The 24,491-nt window shown below is 34.7% G+C and overlaps 1 protein-coding gene across 1 annotated transcript in view; it reads left to right on the top strand.

The window, feature by feature from the left end:
- The window catches only part of LOC131077377 (pentatricopeptide repeat-containing protein At5g02860), a 163,676-nt gene extending 153,591 nt beyond the window's left edge, over positions 1-10,085 (top strand). The window contains exon 3 of the transcript XR_009113580.2: positions 10,034-10,085. The gene's annotated coding sequence lies outside the window, so the exon portion shown is untranslated. The remainder of the gene's footprint in view (positions 1-10,033) is intronic.
- Positions 10,086-24,491: the final 14,406 nt, after the last annotated feature.

A 24,491-nucleotide genomic window follows, 5' to 3' on the forward strand; every position in this document is an offset into this window, starting at 1 on the left:
ATTGGGGCAGTTGGTGTGGTTCTTGGTGTTGCTGATATAATCAAGGGTGGCCTCTTTAGAGTATTAGGTTGATATAGAGGTTTGTTGGGTTTCCCTTTGAATCCAAGCTTAGGAAGAGTCTCCTTTTGAAAGCCTAATCCAGTGTTATCTTTAGGCTTTAATTCAGGTTGTAACGGCTCATGTCCTCCTTGCTTGCAAGGTTCCAAAGCACTCTGACCATCATAGCCCATTCTTTCCATAATGGTAAGGCCTTTGCAATATTGATTTGTGGGAAGCTTAGCTTGTGAGATTTATGTGGTGATAGGATCTTTATAGATCCATTCTGCTAAGTCCTCATCTATGGTCTCCTCTTCTTGTCTCTTTCCAAGGATAAAAGGTGCCAAAGTGCATGTTGGCTTGACTAGTGGTGCTTAAAGTAACCTTTGAGGCTTACCATGAGTTCTAGGGGAAGTGGGTAGTTGTCCAACACAAAAGAGTTGGCTTAGATTGTATTCCCCGGGACCTTCCTCTTCCATTTTCATTTGTAGCTTCTCTTGCTCTGGTATAGTGGTGTTTGAACTGGAAAGAGAGGTTGGACTTACATATGATGTGGATGGAATAGCTTCTCTGTTGTTGGGAACGGTAACCTTTGGCTGATGGTTGATATTGTTACAATATGCAAATGGATTTGCATCACCAAGGATTATAATTTCTACACCGTTATGAGGGAACTTGATACACTAGTGATAGGTGGATGGAACGGCTTGCATGACATGTATCCAAGGTCTTCCTAACAACAAATTATACGGCAGAGGAAGGTCCAAAACTTGACATATGATGTGCTTCACCATTGGGCCCACTCGGTTTGGTAACACAACTGCTCCTTTTCAAGAACGCTCTGCATCATCATAGGCTTTTATGGTTATCTTTTTGCGGGGGTCCACTGATTCAACTGCATATCCCAATGTTGTGACCAACTGTAATGTACATATATTCAGGCCTGCTCCATTATCAATCAAGACTCGCTTGATCCTGTGTTGGTTGATAAATCCTTCAATATGGAGTGAGGCATTATGGGGTTGTTGGAAGGATGTATTGTCGCTTTCAGAGAAAGTGAGACATGGTGATGACCTCAGATTACCAACGATAGCTTGAAATTGATCTGTATTTAGATTGGTAGAGACTAACACCTCTCGAAGAGCTTGATCCAAGATTGTTTTATGAGACGGTGATAGGTGCAAAATATCTAAGATGGATATAAGTGCGGGCGTCTTATCTAATTGTTCCACAAGGTTATACTGCTTTGGGATGGATGTTGTGCCTTGTGGAGATTCTTTAATGGTGATCTTGCTACATCGCATAACAACATTGCAGGTATGGTTTGGATCTTTGATGGTAATAGTTGTAATTTGTTCATTGGCATCATATAGGTGATTCACAGTGTAATTATAGGCGGCTTGCATATAATCATTGGTATCTGTGTTTCGCCCTAAAGTGGAAGGACCCCTTTGATCTTGTGATGGAAGCGGATTCTTAAACATGAGATGATCATTATTTGAGGTTTTTGGGTCATGTCCTTCAATTTCAATCTCTCCTCGGTCAATAAGATCCTGAACAAGATCTTTCAATTTATGACAATTACTTGTTTTATGCCCTTTCCCTTGATGGAATTTGCAATGTTCATTATCTCTCCACCATGGAGGCTTGACCTAAGGTTTGTAATTAGATGTCTTTGGTAAGGTCAGCAGATTTGAAGAGACCAATTGACGTAACACTGTTTCAATAGGTTCCCCTAAGGGAGTGTATGTACGTTTTGGCTTATAATTTTGTTGGCATTGTCTCGGTTCCTCTTGCGGTGCATTGCATTCTTGATTTTGCGGAGGAGCAACCATGTTGTCTTTAGGAGGGGGGTTTTGCCCCGCAAATCGGACCACAGGTTGTGCACTCTTTATAGTCCTTGCATCCAAAACCCCTTCATTGACGATGTTTTCGTTTTTATTCTAGAAGCTGGGTTTATCACTATTGAAGCACGAGCGAGGGCCATCTTTTGGTTCATTGTATATCTTGATAAGCCCCTTTTTAATGAGGGCCCGTTCACATTTTAACCCTTGGGTGATCATGTCAGCAAAGGATTATGTGCCCTTCAAGTCTAGGTGGAATTCCATTTCATCGTTCAAGTTGGAAATAAATATTTCCAGTAGCTCTCGTTCAGGTACATGAAGAGAACATCTACTAGATAGTTGTCTCCACCGTTGCAGGAAAGCTGAAAATAGCTCCCCTGGTTTTTGCTTGGTGTTACACAGATATATCATGGTGACATCGCATTCTATGTTGTGTGAATAATGTGCGAGGAACTTTTGGACCAGTTCTTCGAATGTCCTAATGCCGCCTATTAGTTGGGAAAACCATTGTGTGGTTGTCCCTCCCAAACTCTGAGGAAAGAGGCACATTAGATATGTGTCTTCATATGCCACTTCTAGGCAAGCTAAGTAAAATTTCCTGACATGATCTCGAGGGTCTCCTTTTCCCTGATATTTTTTGAACTTAGGTGTTGAAACCCTCATGGAAAAGGTGGCATATGTAAATTCCTATCAAAGGGATAGAGACAAATATCATTAAGTGAAAACTGGGTAGTTTTCACACCACTGTGGAGTTGTTGGGCTATATTCTCGACTGGTTGCATCAACATGTCAATTTCATTAGGAGGAGGAGGAGGTGGGGGATTTCCTTGATTTAAGGTCATATCTGAAGTTATCTCGACCTCTTCCACCCTTGTTACGACTATGGTGTTCTGATGCTTGCTGTAATTGTGCAATATCAAAATCAAAGGGTAGTTTGGCTCCCTCTTGAGAAAGTCTTAAAAAATGAGCATCAGCGTTGTTTTTGAGAATTTCATCGAAAAGTCGATTAAAGAGAGGGTCGTGTTGTGCCCTTTCTATTGCTTCAGGAGTGGGAGTACTAGGATTTTCATCATTTGCATTTCCTCCAAGGGCTTCTTGGAATTCATTGAGATTTTCCTCCTCTTCTTCTTCGATCTCTAGTTGTCTAGTCCTTGATCTGGTTTGAGCCATTTTTTTTTTAAGTTGTTCTTGAAGTTTGGTGAAAATGATTATGAGTTGGTGATGGAATGAGAGATAAATGTTTGGTGAAGTGTTTAGAATATGGATCTCTAACACTAAAGGTTGATGTTACCAAAGTCCTATGAATTGCTTGTTGTGTTTGTTGACAATGTTTTGAGATGATAAGGTATAGCAAAGTTTGAGATGTGTTATAGACCAAGCTACCTAGTAATGAGAGGATGCACTCATAGACTAGTTTTAACCCGCATAGAAATGCCTCTTAGGATGAGTTTATCCTAGATGTAGAGACACTCTAAAAAGTGATGTGTTTGTTTTGATTCAAGCAATATCTAAAAAAGAACTTAGGACAAGACCTTTTTATGTTTCGAGAGTTGGAATGGATTGATGATGTATGAATGTGAGGATGGATGGAATGTTAACTTCAATAAAAACTTTGTGTTACATATAGAACAAATTCTTCCTCTTCTCTCTCACAGGTTGGTGGTTCTTCCCGAGCTATGTTATATGCTATGCAGATGTCTAGAAAGAAGGCAGGATTGATTTTGCCTCCTTTGTTTTTATGATAACTCAAAGCTCTATATTGAGTAAAAGCTTTGTTGTTCAAAGATTATTGATCAAACTCGTTGGATTTTCCTTGAAGATATAGACGCATATGACGCAAGAAGGCTCTGTGTGAGACAAAAATTTGTCTATTGAGATAGAAAAATCTCCTTCTTTTGATGAAAGCCTTTGAGCTTAATGGTCTTTTCTTCAAATTGATATGTTGATGAAGATTCCTCTTTCTCAAAATGTGAAGGATAGTCATATAGTTTGATATCTTGTTTGCACTTTGTTTTTTATGTTTGTCAAATGTTGGTTTTGAAACTTTTGTGTTGGATGAATACTTGTTTTTGAATTGGTTTTGATTTTCTTTGACAAGAAAACAGAGCAAGCACACAAACACAATAATGTTGCCTCAAAATGCACAAATAAGTGTGGGTCTAAATCAACCCAATCTTCGAACTTTTTGACCCAAGTTTCCAAATGTTCTTGTGTATGTTTTTCCAAAAGCCTAAAGTCGGCTCAATTTATCACTGGTCTGACACAAAACAAAGACACTTCAAACACACTTTATCCCTAAGGTCAAATGGCCAGTTGCGATAATTTCAGCCCACATCTTGACATTTCTTCAACTATGGTACTACATACCTTATGAATCCCGTCGTGGCAGGTAAGGATGTGATATACTAAGTCTTGCGTGAGCATAACAAATAGATGATCCCTATGATGGGGGAGTCACCACTTTCATCAAGCTACAAGTATCCTTTCAAAAAGTTGTGTTTCTACTCAAGGAAATATGTATGGTGAGTATCTTGGGAGCAAAACCATCTATGCTCTTGCACTGAATTTATCACAAATATCCTCAACCAATAGAATGGGTGGGTTTCTATATAAAAAGGTGTCTAGTAATGTTCGATGTTTTTGGACATAAGTTCATTTTGTGGTGACTCACTTAAGAGCCATGTAACTTGTGGTGGGGCTCATTTGTCCTTTCGGCAAGTTACACTGTAGGAATAGCTATACCCAAGGCTACAACTTTCGCTCACACCTGATTTTTATAGCGGCTTGAAGGATTTACTGCACGAGGTCATTCCCAAGAGTGATGTGTCTCTTGGCAGGCCTCTCTTAAAAAGATAAAATTTTGAGTGTTACTAACACTTTTCTCTTGCACCTAGGACCACGAAAGCCAAAGGAGATGATAGTGTGTTAGAAGTAGGACCACTCAACAAACTTTGCACAAGCATGTCAATCACTGAAAACACTTGTTCTTTTTAACTGATTTTCATTGCAATGTGATCTAACTATTTGGAGATGTTGCTCCAACAACCATGGTGTTCTTTTTAACTTCAAAGACAAAATGTTTTGTAGTTTAAGAATTTGAAATCCTGGTCAACTGAATTGAGAACACGTTTTTGCTTTGAAGTAAAATTGCTTTTGAACTTGAAGGAAAAAAATGGCTTGCTCTTTTTAAGCTTGCCAAAAATGAAGTGTGGATTGTGATTTCTGTAAGTTGATGCAAGAAATGAAATTTGTGTTGTTGATTTTAAGAACCAAAAATAAAGATTTTGCTCCTATCTTGCAAAAAAAAGAAGTTTTGTTGGGCTTTGAAATTGTGGTTCTTTTTACCTTGACAAATGAGATTATTTTTATGAGCCCAAACAAAATATGTGATTCTTTTTAAGAGCCCAAATGGAAATGTGAAGTTGATTTTAAACTAAAATAAAAAGTGAATTCATTTTTAAGCCAACTTTGAAAAAGTTAGTTAAAAAAAGTAAATCTACTTCCTAATCTAATTTAAAAACCTACACAAGGAGATAAACAGTTCAAAAAAAAATGATTATGGTGGGCTTCTACAATCTTAAATCTTGATTTTTCGGTTACAAAAAGTCTTTTTTACAACTCTATTACAATAGCGCTACTCTATGTGAAAACAGAAGCGTTATTTAACACGAAAGCGCTAAATAACAATCAAAAGCGCCAAAAGAAATGCAAACACGCTAAAAAAATAGACAAAAGCGCTAAAAGAACTCTGTTAGATAGAATTAATTCTGTCAAATAGAGAGCTGAAAGTGCTAAAAATAGATACGATAACACTATTTAATGGTCAATGGCGCTAAAAGACGGATAATAGCGCCAGTTGAGAGATAATAGCGCTATTATTAGGAACAATAGCACTAAAGTACCCACTTTCGAAGGCGCTAAAGCGTGAACGAAGGTGCTAAAGCGCGACCAATGTGTCAATTAAAACATGCAAAAGTTAGTAGTTTTCAAAAGAAAAGATATCAGAAGGTTGCGTGTTGGATTTACGTCAGGTTCATTAAATGATGTTCTACAAAAAGGATGGTTAGGAGAGTTATGCAAACACAAAAACACAATAAACAAATTCAAACGTTAGTGTTAGCAATCACAAATCAAATACTATCCTAAGCAAGCATATCAAGAGAGATACTAAATAAGAAATGGAAAGCATGCAAAGACAAAAGAGGTATATTAAACTCCTCCAAATGCTGACCAAAACATTCATAGTGGCTCCTCCATTGTTCCTCTCCTCTCCAAGTTCCCAAATGAGTGTAGCTCTCAGTAGCTTTTTGCACTATTCTGGATGTCTTATGGAGGTTCAAGATTGTAAATGCTTTAAACTATGCAAATGCAAGTGTAAAACAAACTAAATATGATACATTATGTAATTAACTAAGATTTATTTTAGCCCAAAATAACATTGTGAGATGATTGTGCTAAATGCTCTCTAAAATTCACTATAAGTTAGATGCATATAAGTTTTCAGGATCTGGATTATGAAGAAATTAGTTATATTTATAGGTAAAATGGAGCAATGGATGGTTGAGATTGAGTAATCTCAACAAGGGCCAGGATTGATGGGTTTATGATCTATGTGAGGACTTTCAACCCAATCCCAAGATGACAAATGTCAACAAGAGATGGGTTGAGAAGGGAAGGAATAAGCATTAAATGTTTGACATGACTTAAGGGTTAACTTGGGAGGTAAAGTTAATGTTGAGTTGAATGAATAAAGCCAATATCCAATAAATAATGTCTTTATCCAATGGATAAACTCTTATGCAAAAGTTAGTGACGATAACTATGGTCAAAGCAATAAATACTTGAAGAGACCCATGGGTTAAATGAGGGTTGTGTTAGAGGGAAAGTCTTTAACTATGGGGGCAAGTGGATTTAACCATAAATGGTTATGTAAGAGCCATTAGTGGTTTGGAAGACTTTAGAGGTTAGCTTGTTGAACACATAAAACATTAAATGCTTTTCAAAGACTTTGAAGGCTTTGAGAAGTGACTCCAAGTTGCTTAGGAATGTGACAATAATTAGGGGATGGATTAGGCTAATTAGGAATGATTAGAAAGTGGTTAGAAGGGTCTAAAAGGAGATTTAGGATTGCAAGTGGGTTTGGTGGGTGAGGAAAATTAGGATTTAAATTAAAATAAAATTAATTTATTTCAATTGTGGTTACATTTTGTATTTGTAGGAGAATGCAAGTGGGGGGATTTAATGATTTAAATAAATGTTTTAATTATTTATTTAAAAGAGGAAAGATGATTAAATTAAATAAATAGGATTTATTCATTTAATTGATTGTGAATTTGGTTTAATGAATTAATTTAAATAAATTGGATAATTTATTTAATTATTAGGAGAATGTTTGAGGATGAATTAATTAAATGTTAATTTAATTAACTGTTGGCTAGTGGGTTTATTAATCAAATAAATAGTAAATATTCATTTAATTAGATGGACAAATTTATGTGACTACAATAACAATTATAATACATGTTTTTTTTCCATTTCTTTTTAATTTAGCTTCACTTATATATCTAATATGGCTCTTGTAGAATCATTGTTACTAGGAGAGAAGACATTGTAAATTACTGTGATTAGGTTTTATCCAAATTAACAAGAATCTATCTATTAGAGCTACAATAAATCTAGTTTCCTCATTAAATGGATCTCAAGATGATATCATTGTACTTATTTGGAAGGTTAGAAACTTCGCCACATACAATGTTGCCATTGGGTTCATTTTTTGTTGTTGCAGAATCAGTTATATTGATCATAATCAATTACACTAATCATATAATAGCTTGAAGCATTCATAAAAATACAAGACTTTTTGTATTCTGATAATTTGAACATTATTTATAATGTTATAATGGCAATGACAATTATTTTTAATATTGATAAATGAGATTGAAAGGGCCTTAACCCTTGTACAAAAAATAGCCAAAAGACATGAAATGTGTATTGTGACTAGTAGGACAAACCAAATCACACAACAAGATAATGAAGAGTGTGAAGCAATTGTAGCTAAGCTATAAAAAACTACTATCAAAAGATAAAGTTAGGACCCTCAAGGTCCCACTTAAGACAATTATAGACCTTACTCTAATTGTCCTCACACCCTTCACTCTGGTATAAGTTTGGGAGAAAGATCTCGGAAGAATTTTCTAATTTATTTTAACAACAATTCAAGAGATTATCCTCCAAGTCCTTGGTATAGGGGGAACTAAAAGGGGAGTCCCCTTCAAAGAGTCTAAAGTGTGAAGAAGGAGCAATAGTTCATCAAGGAAAAGACAAATAATGACCTCCAACCACATGAATAATATAAGTTTGATCTAAAACCAAAGGTAAAGCAAGTTAATATATTGGAGCAAGATGTTATAATATGGGTTTTGAATCAGAAAAAGGAGTATCACATGTTAGAGCCACACCAAAATCTAAAGAGTCATTCTCTTGATAAGACTCATCATCTTCATAAGAGCCATCTACTAGAGATTCAAGGGAATGAGTTGTCAAGTGATCTTCATTAGCATTCTTACACCAAGTAGCCAAACACTTGCACCAAGAGAGAGGACAATCGGTAGCTAGATGATTAATGGTAAAGCATCATCTACATCTGAAAGGGAGACCCTCATAGTCAAGCAATTGATTCTAAGGCCTATCCCTAACCATGTGAAGAGACTTGGAGATGTAAATGTGTAATGTCTCTCCCATTTGCTCTTTTGCATTGCATATTTCTTGTTGTGGATTCAGCCTTGTGCCTATGATTGTACCCCTTTTGGCATTCTAGTGATTTCAATATTTTGTGATGCTACGACCTTGTTTCTGGATGCTTATTGTTGCATGTTTCTATTGGGATTTTGTTCTATTTTTTTAATTTTTACATGTATTATGTTCTCATATGGCCTAGTGATGTATTGGATTGCTTCTTGATGATCATGATGGTGTTGTTGCATTGAGATGTATGCTTACCCTCATGTGTTTGGGTGTGAGAATGTATGTGATATGGCTGAATTATGTTTCTAAGAGTGATGTGATGTTCATCTACTCTTGTCTTGAGTTGGACCTATTGATGTTGGTGTATTGGTCTAACTTGAAATAAATATGCTTTTTCAATACTAAATGGTTATTGAGTTAGATTGATGTTGTGGTTCATGATTGTCATATTGAGATGTTGATATGAATATTAGAATGAAATGTGAATTTGATCAGTCATTAAAATGTAGCAAGTGATATTTTATGTCATTTTATTTAGTTAAAGATATAAAATGCTTATTGTTGCAATTGATAGTATACATGTTAGATTTAGTTGGTGTGATTATATTATGATGTTTATTATGTTTACAATGATGGATTACATACTAACCATGTTATTGTGTTGACCTTGATTGGGGGATATCATATTTGTATATATATGTGCTTCAACTATGATGAATATGCACAAGTACCTGTAATGTGTTTGAGTGATGTAGGTATAGGGCACCAACTCCACTTGGCTCCACATGTCTGAGCATGCCCATTTCCCATTATGGTTAATATGAGATAGCACATTAGCCAAATATCCTCGATCCAAAACTCGTCGTTCCTTGATAAGGACAATTTCTTCTTTTTTTATGATTTGAGCCCTAACTACTATAGTTGGTAGTGTTCAAAAAACCTAGTTGTCATGTGTAGTCGGCTTGTAAAGAGTGTTTGAGCATTTTGGTTTATTTTCAATTTATTGTTGTATTTTTATATACTAATGTGTTATAATGATATTTGTGGTGATTCAATAATTAAATGCTTATAGATGCCTTGTATGTATTTTAATTGAAGGCAATGATATGATTTGATAATTAGGGCTTGTTGGGAATTTATAGATACTATTTTATTCTAATTGATTTGATTGTTTATATGCCTTATGAGTATGCAAAATGTTGGTAATTGCATAAGTTGGCTTTTCAGGTTTATTTGAGAGATTTAAATTATAATTTAACTTATTCTTTTTATAATTCATTTCAAAAGTGAGTTTTATAATGAGGAATCATAAGTTATTTTCACACTTATTTCTTTTTTACGAATGCACCTAATCTGGCTCCAAAACCACGCTATCATATGATTGAGAACTTTTTGTGTTATGCAAACAGTTAAACTGCAAAATGGGCATAGAATGGCTACTCATGGGCTTAGCAAAAGCATTGTGACCGTTGTCCCCCACACTTTTGATCTCCAAATTCTCCTACATTTAAATTTTGGGATTTTAGTTGGGAGAGATTTATTGGGAAGATTTTTGTGGGTGGAATCTTAATGGATTTGTCTTCATGAATTCTTCTTTTTGTCCGAAGGATTCGAGTTATGATTGGATTTGTGAAATATTCTTCAATTTTGTAATTTTGCTCAAGTTGAGGTAGGAAAATTTTGATTTCTCCCTAGTTTCTCATTCTTTTCGATTAAAATTTGTTTCTTTGATTTAACAATATGATTTTAAACATTTCAATCATTTGGATTAAATGGTTTTATCCATTCTATAATTTCTATTGATTGAAAATCCAAAATGATGCCCTAGGTAATGTTATGTTGCCAAAATTAGTTTAAATGCATGAAAGTGAAATTTTATTATGGATTTGGGATGTTCATATTTAAACCAATGGGTATTGATTAAATTTTAGATTTTTGAAGCTTTTTGAAGGACCTCTAATGGAGGTTATGGTTTATGACTAGTTTTTGGGCGTTTTTTTGTGTAAAAACAAAAAGTGAATTTTGAATGTTTTCTCTTGATATTATGATGTGGGATAATCGATAATGTATTTGGAATTTCATATTTGGGATCAAATTTGATTTGTATCATGATTTACTAGGCAATTGGGCATTTGGGCAATATGGAAAATAGTGACATTGCGATACTTTGTATTATGTGAAAATTGAGGATTCATTGGCCATAAGTGTCATAAGATTTGATCTGAAAATCGTTACGATATTCATAGTGTATTTGATTTAGATTTGTTCTCTCGTTCTTTGTGGATGGTATGAGCCTTAGGATTAGGTAGTAGAGTGAGTCCAGGGAGTGGTTCCCATTTGTGTTCCCAACCCGCAAGTGGTACACTTGGCAATCAAGGTTGAGGATGTTGCAAACTACCAAAAGCTGAGAGGGTGGGGGGAGTGAATCAACATATACAAAAACTTGATAACATTAAGTTACTTGAACCATAACATTCATCCATACACTTATACATAAAATTAAACCACCAAAACACCCAAAATATCCATACAAGAACACCAAGATTTTTACGTGGAAAACTCAAATTGGGAAAAACCACAATGACAATCTAATTCATGATATATATTAACTGTTTACAATGAATATGGACTCTTGCCAGAGATCGTTGCTCTGAACTTGTAGACTAAGGTGCACAACCTTAGACAAGATACAAAATCAGGACTTGGTCAACTGAAGATCACTTCTTCAGGGCAAGATACAAACTATTGTCCAGATATAATAGAAATAATAGATTGAATTGTATACAAAATAACATCTATGAAAATGCGGATAACAGTTCACAATTTGTACTCATCTGTCTGCTTTGTACAACCACCAAACCTTAGATCTACATTTTACTTTATGTCATCATAGGATACTCTTTTCATCCATCATCATCATCATGTGTCTTATATCAAACATAATCGATTTGTCTAATATATACTAATCAGATCAAAATAATCTTTGTGAGGTCGACCAAAGGAAACTGTAACGTGTACATAGTATTGACCCAAAAATATATCATTTGGAAGGTAAAGAAGACGTGTGCAGATTCACACCAAGTCAACACACCTTCCAATCATCATAAAAAAAATTTCCATGCAACTGCTTGGACCAATATGCAAAAGCTGGTACAAATTGATTAAAATGTTTTAACCCGGACACAAAAATAGAATAAGCAAACCACCATAAAAGAAGCACACCACCTTAAGAATAGTAAAAATTGATCTACATGACTATCGAAAGAATATCTGGTACAAGCATACATTTTGGAACATAACATAGTTCACCAAAGCATTCAGCAAAGATAACAAAATCACTTTCGGACCAACTAAGGAACATCAGACTTTTGAAAACACATTGAAACACCATCCCATATCCTTTGATCAACACCACGTGAATCTACAATCAATTATATATCATAATATCATAGAAACAGACATCCAGACCATCAACTAGATACACCATACTTCCATTGAACATATTTATCAAAATGCATATTCGGATCATCAACAACAACTAGACCACACAGGCTGACATCGGTTTTGACATCAATGACAACAATGGCATTCATATGTGCAACAATCTCTCCCTTTGTCATTGATGGCAAAATAAAAACTTCATCAAGCAATATTTCTCCCCCTTTGACAACAATGACAAAGGACAACTTCTCAAACTAAAAAAAACATATTGAGAAAAAACTACAACTCCCCCTAACAAAAATCTCTAGAATACAATCAAAATAGGAATACCTATCATACATTTGTAGGCCAAATATCCTTGTACCATTCAACCACTTTCAGAGGGATCTGATTCATCACAATCATCTATGTCTGAATATCCATAAAAATCTTGTGACAAGCAGCATCACAATCATCCAAACTATCCAAATATTCCTTAATTTGAGTATTGACATTAACATTTATCCTCCATACCACAATATTTATTCCAGTCAATGCATTGAGAAAAATAAATCCTAGGCACACAATGAGTGAACCACACTAGAAAGGGTACAATTCAGTCTTCATCAGTCAAAGGTTGTCCAATAATTATCGCCTCAACAATTCACACAGATCATAGTTAGTATTTTCTTTCACCATTTTATAGGCCACATATACCATCATGGAAGAAGACAATACTTCATGATTCCTTAATACACCTTGTGAAATTCCCATAGTCTCATATCTAATTGCAAAGTCATCAATACTCCTAATCTGAAGGGCTCTCTTATCAGACACAACACCAAGTAATCTGTTCACCTCATTATTCTTTACAAGTTTCAAAGCAAGCATGGTTCCAAACGAGCATAAACCAATTATATCCCTTAGGGATTCTTTTGAAATCAAATATGGTTTGATCCAACCATAAATAGTCTTCATGAATTCTGCTTAGCACTATCTTAATTATTTCTTCATCATTAAACATGAAAAAATTACTCCAAGCATCCAAATCCATTATGCCCTAAACTAGTATACTTTGCCTTAAATCTCTATGTACCATCTATTGGGTGAATCTTCTTAAAAACATTAAGTTTGTGTTGATCATACTCTTACAGAGAAACATTAATGTAACTGAAAAATATCTTCTTTACATACCACTTTGTTGGAAACAACATAAAATGCACCAATCGGGTCGCTCATCGCCAAAATAAATGGTCAAAACTCAGAACTAGGTCTGCCACACTATTGACATTAATAATTCTAGGATTTTCCATTAGAAAATATCACAAACAAGAGAAATACCTTTGATTGATCTCCTTCACTTCTCTTCGCACTCTGTAGCTCTTTGATCATATTTGTACAATTGAATTCTGAATAAGCAATATATAATCGTCACCTAGGGTTTTCTCAAAAAGATGTACACTGTGGTCACCCAAAAAGTTTTGAACCATCACACTTGCTTACAATCCACCAAAAATGTCTTTCACACTTTTGCCATGTTGAGAGAAACTCAACACCAAACCAAGAGGGGACAAAAGATATGTGTTAAGCTCTCCCCCCCTCAAACACAATTGTTTGAGCTAGTTACTAGAAGAAGGGTATGCACCCACAGAAGGTGTAGATCCATCCTCAATCTTATCTTTAGTCTTATCATTTGTTTTCTTCACCCATTTCATCTTCATCTTCTCCTTTTCTTCATTGATATTGATTTTCTTTCTAGATCATTAGATTTCTTAGTTCTGCTTCTGCAATGTCTCGCAATGTGTCCCATTTTGTTACCATTGTAGCATACTAGACCTTTCTGAAGTTTATTGTCATTCATTCTACTATTTCTAAATCTCCAATTTATTCTGCAATCAAATATTTGTGCCCATAGGTCCTTCAAGCATAACTAGTTACACTAAAAGATTTAACACCTCTGCTGAAATTCAACTTTACATCTTTATTCCAATTCATTCCACTTCTACAATCACTTGCCTTATGACCAAATTTGTTACAATAATGGCATCTTCCATAAAATATTGAGTTTTATTTGAGTTTTGCATTCACCAGCTCTATGCCCAAATTTATTACATGAAAAACAGTTACCACTAAAGGATGAATACCTGGTAGGTACAAAAAGAGGTCTCTGGACATTCCTTGAATTTTTGAAGCTTTGGTCTGGAATGAAGTTTTTCTAATTCTTGCTAGAGTTCTCATTGATCTTGTCTTTTCCTTTGTCCTTTGAACATTCACCTTTTCAAAGCCAAGTCCACTCTTGTCTTTATAATGTTTTTGAGTATTGAGAACATCTAACACTTCACTGCCACCTTTGAGTTTTAATCCATATCAATTTGATCCTTTGCAACTTTCAATTCCTCCTTGAGTTTGCCAATTTCTTCTTAGAGCCTTGAAAATTCTCTAGTCTTCTCATTAAGTTTTGTTTCAAATTCATCAATGACGTTCTTTCCTTTATAATCAAGTAGACTTCTCAAAAGAGAAATCTTCTCAACTGCCTTTTTATGTTTTTCTCTACTATCATCCAAGTCTACCAATGCATATCTCAATTTGCCTTCCATATAAACAATGCCATCCACATCATTCCAATCATTTCGATCCATATCATTTAATTCTTCTTCAAACATAATGTTCAAAATCCATGATCCACCTCAACAGTTAAGTTATCTTTTTAGGAACCAATGCTTTGATACCTATTGTTGAACACTACCAGAAGTTGAGAGGGAGGGGGTGAATCAACATATACAAAAACTTGATTAAATTAAGTTAATTGAACCATAACATTCATCCAAACACTTATGCATAAAAGTAAATAACCAGAACACCAAAAGCATCCACACACAAGAACACCCAATTTTTTACGTAGAAAACCCAAGCTCGGAAAAACCACGGTGAGAATCTAACTCACTATATATCAATTGTTTACAATGAATATGGCTTCTTGTAAAAGAGCTCACTGCTCTGAACTTGCAGACTAAGGCACACAACCTTACGAAAGATACAAAATTAGGTTTTACTCAATTGAAGGTCACTTTTTCAGGGCTAGATATAAATTGTTGTTCAGATATAATAGAAATAATAGGTTGAACTGTATACAAAATAATATCTGTCAAAATATGGATACCAGTTCACATTTTATACTCATTTGTCTGCTCTTCACAACCATCGAACCTTAGATCTACTTCACACTTTGTTCAAATCATCATAGCACACTCTTTTCATCCATTGTCATCATATGTCTTATATCAAACATGATTGATCTGTCTAATATATACCAATCGGATCAAAATAAACTTTGCTAGGTTGGCTAAAGGAAAATATAACGTGTACATAGTATCCACCCAAAAATATAACATCTGGAAGGTAAAGTAGGCATGTGAGGATTCACACCAAGTCATCACACCTTCCAATCATCATCTAAAAGCTTTGCATGCAACCACTTAGACCAATATGCATAAGTCGGTACAAATTGATTTGCTAAATTCAAAATGTCTTAACCCAGACCCAAAAACAGAATAAGCAGTCCACCATAAAAGAAATAAAGCACCTTAAGAATAGTAACAATTTATCTACACAATTATCTAAAGCATATCTAGTACAAGCATACATTTTAGAACATAACATAGTTCACCAAAGTAGTCACCAAAGATAATAGAATCACTTTCGGACTAGGTAAGGAACACCTAACTTCTAGAAACACACTGAATCATCATCCCATATCCTCTTATCAACACCACATGAATCTACAATCAATTTTGTAGCATAATATCATAGAAATAGACATTGGGACCATCAACTAGATACACCATACTTACACTCAACATTCATCAAAATACATATCAAGATGATCAACAACAACTTGACAACACATACTAACATCGGTTTTGACATCAATGACAACAATGGCATTCATATGTACAACAAGGGAGTCTTGTAATCAAGTGATAACATAATATAACATTGGGATTAAACATTAACTAAGATAATTGGTTTCCCAAGCATTCTTTGAGCACTAGTATGAGGCTAAGGATGACTTGGGAAGGCATGCCTACACATGGAGCACTAGGACTTGTCTAGAGAGACATGCCCGCTCATGTAGTCTTGGGACTTGCATGACCGTTGTTCTCAAATGTAGAAGAGAATGCTTGATTCTATGTAGTGCAGCCTCACGAGCACACATGATGGCACTCCCTACACTTAGCACTCTAATATCTAGGACCTAGTAGTTGAGTAGCACCCAATGGATTTATTATTGCTTGATCATTTTAGTTATTGTGTTGCACTATTGTGCCTTGTGGAAAATTTGGTATTTCTCATTGATGGTGCCTCTTGTCCTTATTGTTGTTATTTGAGGAGGCTTCCTCTCCCTTTTTATGATTTCTTATTGTTGCTTGGACACCTTTCTTATTTAATTTTTGCTCTATGATGATGATGATGATGATGATGATGCATTTTTTATGGTATTTCTTAGCTTGATGTTGCATTATGGTCGATGAATGGTCGGTGTTATCCATGTTGAGTGGATACTCCCTATTTGGGACTATGTAATTCTTATCCCCTTGTACCTTATTTGTTTGGTTGTTTGGGTTTAGTGACTATATCCATGAGCATAGTGGGGTGGACCTACAAGTTTCACATGGTTGGGTGGTGTTGCCAACCACAGTTGGGGACCGGTGGACTTGGATTTGAATATTGGACTCAACATGTAGTATACATACCCTAATCAGACCCTTTCAGACCTCGTTGACCCTGGTTCACTTTTCAGTGGCTTACGTGGATGGTTGATTTATTGTGAGTGTGATGTTTTATCCAGGTATTATGCTATGGAGTGTGATTTGGTGAATATGATTATGCATTATTGTTGATTGAGGAGTAGATGTTGATTAGACGATATTTATTTAAATAAGTAGTCGTTAACTCTGCTTATGCATTGCATTTTTATAAGTGATGAAATGTTAATTCTATTCATGTGTTACTAATGATGGACTAACACATTTACTTCATATGTGAGTTGTGATGTATATATGTCATTATGTATGTGTGGAAAGTGTATGGGGTGCGAGGAGATGATTTTTCGTCACTCATTTCGGTGAGACACGGAAAGTCATGATTCTCCTTCACTGGTGTGTTTATCATGTTTGTATATATGTGTATGTGTGGTTCGATGATGCAAGAATTGTAGGTACAAGGTACCGACTCCACCTAGCTCCACAGGTCTGAGCGTAACTAATTAACCCTATGGAAGTGGAGGAGATAGTTCTAAGGCCCTAATGTCACCCCTATCCTTGCTCGACTGTGAGCATCGTCAATATTTTGTCATGCCTATCGGATTGTCAAGTAGGCTGATATTTTGATGCTGGTATGTGGGTCATGTCTCTGTTTTGTTTAAATTGAGTTTGTGTGTAATGTGTTTTGTGACTTTATTTATTCTTATGGTGTTGTTTTATGTGAATCGCGTTTATAAATTAAATAGGGTTAAATTAATAAAGCAAGCATGCTAGGTTGATTGATTTAAATTGATGTTTAAATTTATCATATGGTGGGCTTATTTTTATACCTTGTGTATTTATAAAAAATCAATTCTTACTTTTAGAAATTAAAATATTTTATGACTTTTGTGTTGAAAAAATAAAAGAATAATAGATTTTTTTTAAATGTCGTGTAAATGTTTTAAATAAAATTAGATTTTCATTTTTCATTAAAAAGTGAATTTGTGCCTTAAATAGATTTTGGGGTGAAATGGCTTTATAATTTGGGGAAATTTTTAAAAAGGGGGATTGGTTTTTCATTCTGGAAATTTTTTCCTCTCTGCTGGTGATTGGGGTTTTGGGTGAAAGCTCTGACATTTTGGGAAGATGGGGAGATTTTCTCAATTTCTTTCCAGGAAAGCTATGGAAGGTTGGAGTTTTAAAACCTCTCCTTGTTTATTTGTGTTTGTTTGTCAATTGTTTGTTTTTCTGGTATCCTCTCTGTTTGGGAAGAAAGAAGAGATGGGAAATCTGGTTTTCATGTTATATGTTGTTATTTCTTGTCTGCTTTTGTATTGTGTTTTGGGAATTTGGAAATGGGGTTTTAGTTTTCTCAATTTTGGGAGCAGAACAAATGGGGGTTTTTTGTTTTTCCAACTTGTGTTGTGAGTTCATTTAAAAAATTAAATTAAATTAAAAATTATGGTTTGAAAAGCCAGTTAGAAAAACAAGATTTTAAATTTTAATAACCCCAAGAAGACAATTCAATTTGATGATTTTGTTGTTTTAATTACAGTTCTTGTCTGAATTTATTTTTATCTCTGTTGAATTTCACAGAGAATAGTCTTTTTTTTTTAAATTAATAAAAACAAAAGTTTCAACCGAATTCCACAGAGAAGAGAATTTTTTTTTTTTTAAATTATAAAAAAAAATGAAATTGTGGGGGGGCATGGAGCCCAAACGCCACGATGTGGGGAGAGGGCACCACAGCAGTGGTGCCTCTCAACCCACAGTGGTGGGGAGAGGGCACCACTGTTGCAGTGTCCCCTCACCACAGTCATGGGGGGAGACTCTCTGCGGCATGTGGAGACTCCTCACCCCACACAATAGGGGGAGCTCTCCACTATCGCGGAGACCTCTTCCTCCATGTTGTGGGGAGAATGCGCAGTGCATTTCGTTTTGTTTTTTAATTCGTCGATCAAAAGTTATTTTGATAGGTATTAAAATGTGATATATATCTCTCTCTCTATCTGTGTGTGTGTGTGTGTGTGTGTGTGTGTGTGTTTTAAATTGATATGAGGTTTAGTGGGATATTGATTTTTAAAATGGTTTTAAGATTTTGAATTTAATAAATAAATATATTTGTGTTTATATGTGTGTGTGTGTGTGTGTGTGTGTGTAATATGTATTTTGGAATTAGTAATATGAATTAAATGTTAAGATTGATTCGATACAATCATAATTGATTTGTTAAAATAAATGCTATATGAATAGTCATCAATTAAGTTTAGTTGATATGATTTTTAATTGAAAAGGCGTATTTTGATTTAAATAATTATTTTAGTTTTCAAAGGTATTTAATTGTTATTTTTATTAATTAGAAATTTGAAGGCAAATCGAATTTGTTTATAGCCAAATTGGCTTTAATTGAAAAAGATTTATATTTGTTTTAAATGATGGCTTATCTAGTCTGCGAGTTGCGTTAATAGGGTGTATGGTTTTTAAATCAAGTATTGTGCAAGTCTATTTGGGTGTATGTTTACTTAGACTTTTTTTTATACGTTATTCCCTATTGTGGATTTTCTTATCATAAAAGAGTCAGTTATTGAAAGAGTTGCAATCAGATAACATTAGCTTTTAATTGTATTTTGAGTGATCATTATGATTCCTTAACATGGATGTGTTTAGAGTGCAAGTGTACCCTTTTGAGTATTTACTCTGATTCATGGATTTTGGTGTTGATTTGAAAGAGTCATTTTTGTGTTGTGGTATGTTGTTGAATGCAAGTCCATCATGCAAGTTGTTTTGTTTAAGTTTTGATTGTGGTCGTACTTGCTTTATTTTGGTTGTGGTCTTGTCTTGTGAATAGACCAGTTGTTCGTTTCACACCTCCAGATGGTTTAACCTTGGTAGAAGGTTTGTATAATCAAGTTGTTCTTCGGTTTTGTTTTTGAACTCCTTGTGTTAGTTGGCTTTTGTGATTGCCTTGGGGTTCTTTGGAGGTTGTGTAATGTCATAAGGAAGAGTGGCTTCTAAGTGGAGGTCGGGGCCCAAAGTGGCTGCTAGGATAACCCCATGGAAGTTGAATAATAAGTGATAACTTAATTAATAAACTAGGGTTGGGTTTCAAACATTAATCAAGATTAATTGTGCCCCGCACATGGTTGAGTGCTAGTACAGACTCAGGATGCAGTGGGAAGGCCTGGAATGGAAAACCAATTGCCTTGTATTCACGAAAGGTTTGTTGGGTCTGCTACCAGGATAACCCAGGATGGGGTCAGGGCCTATGGAGGCCTGCTACCATCTATGCGATGACACTCTTCCCTTATGTTCACTAGTGTGTAGTCATGTGTTGGCTTTACTTGGATCACTCTTGTGGGAGTCTTATTTGTATGCTTATACCTTGTGTGAGTACCTTATGTACATATTAGACCATGTGATGCTTTGTTGTGGCTTGCTTGAGGGTCTTATTACTATCTCCTAGCACGGAGGGGTGGTTCCTTTTTGGGTCACATGGTTGGGTGGTAGTGCCACTTTCCATTGAGTATTTTGTTTGTGCCTTCTTACAAGGGATTAGCTTCGCAAGTGCACCAGATGTTTCTCTTGGATTCATTTCATTCTATTGTACCAGTTGGATCCTTCTTATTCTTCTTGGTTCATATTTGTATCTCTTGGACCCTTATGTGGTCGGTTGTATCATATGTTATATGTATGCCTTCATGGCAGTTGTAATTTGATGTAATCATTATGTAATTTTTATGAGACTTGATGTATTAAGTGCAATTGTAATACTAAGTTATCCTTGCAATGTAAAAGAAACATATTATGATGTGAGTTATATGTTAGGATTTCTATCTTTAATTAATTCATTAATGTAATGTAATTGAATGTGTTAACATGAATGAAGTATAGAAATGATAGTGTTATCTCGTACAAAGAATGAAACAGACATTGATTAGTGTAACTAAGTTCCTTATGGTTAAATATATTTCTTAAGTGGATTAATTGATTTTAAGTAAGAATTAGTTTAATTAAGTAATTCTCGTTGGGAAACCCTTTAGGAGTTTGAGTTAAGTCTTTCACTTGTGCAACTTCTATTGCAATGTTATATTGTTTTAAAAAAAATATTTTGCACTCTTTTCGAGTGTTTGTAGTATCCTTTAAGGTTTCTTGGCGAGGCATTACACTTGGTATCAAAGCCAAGGTTTGCAAACACTGGGATCTCTAGTGTAACTTGTGCCCATAGTTGGTGTGCGATATATAGTTTTTTCGTTGTATGCTTGTCCCTCTGATGTATGCTTGTGATTAACGCTTGGAATCTTGAAGATCTTAGATGTTTTGTGCTCTGTTTGATTTTAACTCTTTCTGGAAACCCTAAACGAGTGTAACATGTGTATTCAGTTCTTTCTCTTTGTGATTGATGATTAGTTCGTGTTATGTGATTATATGTGTGTTGTTTTCTTGTAAGATGTTTAGGTCTACAATTACTCTCATTTTTAGAGATAATTGGATGTACATTCTTAACTGATATTATACTATTTAGATTAGCTTATTAGTTGGATAATACATTGCCTTAAGTCTGAAAGTATGACTATGCGCTTGTGTTATTCATGTAATTGGACTCAGTGTCGTAATTTTAAGAACTTGCATAGAAAATGTTGAGTGCATATTCATAGCGAATTGAATGTATTTCTTCCTTCCTCCTTTTCTCTAGAAATTAATATATCTATATCTCGTGTGCTTACGGTTGAGTATGTCTTCTTGTTGCGAATGAATGTTGTGATTTCCTAAAACCCTTATGTGAACCTTGGAGAGGTTAGTGTGTACTTGAATGTTAGAAGATATCTTGGATGTGTAAAGGATCATGTTATAGTGGTATAGGAGGGAATTGAATGTGTTTTCATTAGAGATTTCATTGTGTCTTTTGTATGACCAACTCAAATAATGACCTGTAAGAACAATACAATAATGTAATTGCAGTAGGCATATCAAATTGACTTTGTATAAATAGGATGTGTAAATGTAGAATGTGTATGATGTGCCTACATAACCCTATGTTAGTTAATGGGTGATTTCATTTTTCTTCTTCTCTTCATATTTTGACATTCAATGAATGGCCATAGTTAATGATGTATTTTTATCAATTAAGAGTAGAGTGGTTTCGCTATAAAGTTAGCATGTAAGGAAAGATTGTTTTTATTAATCTCATTTGGAAACTAGGATATTAGTGGCATATTTAATGTAAAGAAATATCATGATAAGCCAATTTGCATTCTTTTATATCAGTAGTGAAATGAAAAATAGTACAATAAAGATGATAGGCATAGAGGGAGAAATTTAAGTCATACTTGTATGATCTTGTTGGTTTACGTGCATAGGTGTGAATTGATTGACTATCGAAATTCTCTCCCTCTTCTCTCTATCTAGTTATGAAGATTCATAGAAATGCTATTAAATGATGTAATTGAAAATTAAATAGAAATAATTGATTGTTTGTAAATGAATATTATGAGGCATGTACTAAGAAATGTCTATTTGCATTGAAAACCAAAGTGTCTTGCTTTGTCTATTAGAGCATCATGTCAAGTAAGTAAGTAAGTAAATGGAATACTTTTTGCATATACTCTCTAGGTAGTCCATGTAATTTAGATGTTTGATAGATCATGATGGAGAAGGAGTATTGATTAAGATAATCTTATTACTGCATGTAGAATGTGTGTAGGGTATAGGAAATTATTCTTTAGTGGTTCCGTTTTATTTTGAAAATATAGAAATAATGTTACTTCCTTACTTTATTCGATTTAGGTATTCTAGTAATATGGATAAATGATAATGTTGGGAAAGTGATATTTGTGATAGAGATTGTATGGTATTAAGATAAAGTAGTTAATCTAATAGCCTCAGTGTCTATTATTCATTCTCTAATGCACTCAAGACATGTGATCTTGGATGTAGTGTAGTGGTTACTCCCTATGATGTGACTGAAAATGGTCACTTTGTTTCGTGTTTTTATTGCGACAGTGTTTTGACTTTCTTTTGACTAATGTTTTGTGGCTATGGGGCTAGCATTTTCTTTTGAGATTTCTTTGTTAGGCCCAATATGGAAAGCTAATGTACTGAGAGGGGAGGGATGAATCAGTACTTCAAAACTTTTCTTGAATAATAACTTTACTGTTATGCAAAAACAGAATAGTGCAATAACGTAAAATAAAGTTAAAACAAACAGATAACAATCATACATGATTCACTCCATAACACATATATTTTGGTTACGTAGAAACTCTTGGTTAGAGAGAAAAACTGCGGTGGGGATGGCACCCATAACTTCACTACTGCAATAATAAAGAATGCTCGGTTAGAGCTACATTTAGCTATTTCTGATAGTTTGCCCTGCTAGAAGTAATAAGATCAGTTAGATCTACCTTGCTAAAGGATTTTACAACATTTAATCTGAATGTTGCACCTCATTAGAGGCTTTACAATTTATAGACTTGGTTAGAGTCTTTTACCCTGTTAAAGGTTTCTCTTTCAATCTTCACAATATTACAATAGAATCATTACAAATATCTACAACTTTACATCTAAAATGTTATAGCAGATTCTATGTGCTTAGAATAAGATTACCTTGCTTATAGCATACCTCGGTAACCCTTATAGTAACTCGGTAAACCCTTCTGTTTACTCTGTTCTTCGACTGTTCTCTGAAAAACTTTCTCGGTGACCTCTGTGTCTCTGTGACAGTCTTCCTTCATCCATACATGCACACTCACACCTTTCTCTTTTTCTCATGCTATATAAATAGATCTCTTAAAACGGTGATCTAATTCATTGCTTCGATCTTACAAACAAAATTCCTCGAATGAATAACTAAACAAAATATTTCATTGGTTAGATTGACCTTGTAATCATACACAATCTTCTAGTGTAATTTCCAATGTAATAACGGTTAGATGTGCCTCGATCTTGTAACACGTTTTCATATGCATGTCCAGGTTCAATGTATCTAGTAACATGTTTCACTCAGTGAATATCAACTCGGTGTGTTATCTTAACTGCTCGGTAGCCATAAAAAAATACTCGGTAGACAGCTCGGTGTATACTGTGTTTTGTGACTACTTTCTTCTGTAACCGACTAGATTGTGCATACCGACTTCTCTGTTTATACCAACTTCTTGATTCGGTAGTGCTAACCGACTAGAATATATAGTATGACTTTGAATATAAAAACTAATGGCAATTTGATAAGTAGTAACAATCTCCCCTTTTGACATTAGTTGAGATGTTTGACAAAAACTACTTTCAAAGTCATAATTCAAAAATCTATATACTTTGCAAAATGACTACACTTGACAATATATACAACAGTCAATGAAATAGTACATCCAGATATACTCCCCTTATCATTATACTGTCCATAACTCTGATTTTGCATGCTTGGTTTTGTGCTTGAGTGCTCTGCTTGCTCTACATACTCTATATATTCTTGTCGGTATACTCCCCTTGTATACAATACTCAAAACTGTATAACCAAAATTGTATCACTCCCTGAATATAGTATTACTCCCCCTTTATCTGGTATTGCTCCCCCTATGTAGTATTACTCCCCCTTTTTGACAAACATCAAAAACTTAATTTCCATCCGGGGGCGGTAACTGATCAAAAATAGATTTATACTTGTTTTGGGCGTCGATGAGTGCGACTGAGAGTGCATCCTTTACACTTT

This window comes from Cryptomeria japonica, chromosome 4, assembly GCF_030272615.1.
Source record: "Cryptomeria japonica chromosome 4, Sugi_1.0, whole genome shotgun sequence".
NCBI classification, from domain to species: domain Eukaryota; kingdom Viridiplantae; phylum Streptophyta; class Pinopsida; order Cupressales; family Cupressaceae; genus Cryptomeria; species Cryptomeria japonica.